This window comes from Pteropus vampyrus, unplaced genomic scaffold (genome assembly GCF_000151845.1).
Source record: "Pteropus vampyrus isolate Shadow unplaced genomic scaffold, Pvam_2.0 Scaffold637, whole genome shotgun sequence".
Lineage (NCBI taxonomy): Eukaryota > Metazoa > Chordata > Mammalia > Chiroptera > Pteropodidae > Pteropus > Pteropus vampyrus.
In genome coordinates, this window is record NW_011889418.1 from 56254 (window position 1) to 58058 (window position 1805).

General features: G+C 44.0%; 1 pseudogene; it reads right to left on the reverse strand.

Moving 5' to 3' along the window:
- Positions 1 to 261: 261 nt before the first annotated feature.
- Positions 262 to 1805, reverse strand: part of LOC105308902 — a 4840-nt pseudogene continuing 3296 nt past the window's right edge.

The following is a 1805-nucleotide window of genomic DNA, read 5'->3' on the forward strand; positions in this document are numbered from 1 at the left end:
ACCCTTCAATTATTTTTTTAATTTAAAAAGTCATAAACAGCATTTATTACACACTGGTCTTGTTGCTGTTCCTTTACATTTGACTGGTTTTCCATCTTTCCTCCGTCCTCTCAGTCTGGCTACACATTGCAACCTTGAACCCTTAGCTCTCAGCAGCAATATTCTTATTCCACATCTCTAACACCATCTCTAACACCACATCTCCAACACCTCAGTCAGAGGGTCAAAGTTCTGGTCCACACACCATTCCCTGTGGGAAGTTCAGTACTTGAAAAAGAACTTGTAATAAACCAGGCCTCCCAGGGACAGTAAGATCACGATGGAAAGTAGCAGCTTGTTGGTTGTCACTTTTCTGGACATTGACCAGAGAATCTTTCCACTTTTGTTCAAGTTTTCAATTGTGTTTACCAGTCTATTCTTGGCACGTTCCAGCTGGTCACGTTGCTCCCCCAGCTCTTCTACGATTTCTGAGCAGATCTAGTCAGTCTCCGTGGCAATCCGATGAGAACGCTCCACACTCTGGGTAGTCCGGTTCAGGCTGTCAGTGCCTTGCAGAAGCGATGCCGTTTGAGACTACAGCCGATTCTTATGCTCGTTTTCTACAGTATATGTGCCGTATTTCGTGTCTCCTCAGCACCCAGCTATGGCTGCCAAAGGTGTGCTTCTCACTTCCCCATGGAGTTTGCAAGGTCTCCCCTGTAGGTTCGAAACTTAGACATCATGGAGTTACGGAAAGATAGGGGTGCATAACATAGTTCTTCCATATCTGCCAGCGTTTCACTTCCTTCCTGTACCTTTTCATCAAAATCTCTGACCAACTTCTTCTCTTCTGTTCCTGCAGTCCCCAGGACCAGCTTCCGCGCCCCTTGCAGGTCTTCATGGAGGCCGCAGAAGGTCTCGGGTAATTTCTCGAAATGCTCAGAGGAGGCGGCAGAGGCAGCCACAGCGCAGGCAAAGCTCCAGCCACATCCGGGAGATTCTAGGCCCTGCTGCTCCTACCCCGGCAGTCAACTGCCCAGCTTGCAGACATCACCGCCAACGCAGCCACCGCCGCCCTTGGACGAGGCGCTTCCGGGGTTGCGGCAGAGGTCCTACGGCTCAATTATTAATGATTCAGACTGTCAAGCTGTCTGACCACGACTGGGGGTCTTTTATACTCCTTTACTAAGTATTCATGTCGTAATGTAGTATGTGTTGCTGGGGAGGAAAAAATTTTTCTTTACCTTTCTAAGTTCTTTGGCTCATCTAATAATCAAATTGACATAAGATATATATATTAACAGGAGAAAAACAAAATTAATTACATATGAAAACCTGTTAAGCTAAAAAATAAAGGGCCAAAGTGAAAGCCAACAAGGATTTGAGATTAAAAAATATATATATGCTATTCAGGAAGCACTGATGTCAAGCAGAAGCCCAAATAGTGTCCTGATTAGGGGACAAAGGCAAGGGGTATTTATGAGAAAGAGAAGGGGAGCAATTAATTACATCAATATAAGAAAAGCATTTATATCGGTTAACAGATAAGTTAACATAGTGACACTAATTCTAAAGAAAGTTTTTGATATTCAATCTGATAGCCATGTATCTGCTACCTTGTTATCCTTACAAACAGTTCTTTGGGACACGATGTTGCTCTGGGCCTAGTGAAAAGGTTATTTTGCTTTGCTTTAACATTCCAAGGTCTTGAGGAGTGAGACATGCAGCCCAGTTCCTCTGGGATGATAGCTCCAACTCCATTTAAAAGTAGCTCCATTTGTTATTTTTTTTACAAGTCCCATAAAAATAAGAGACTCAAGGGCCAG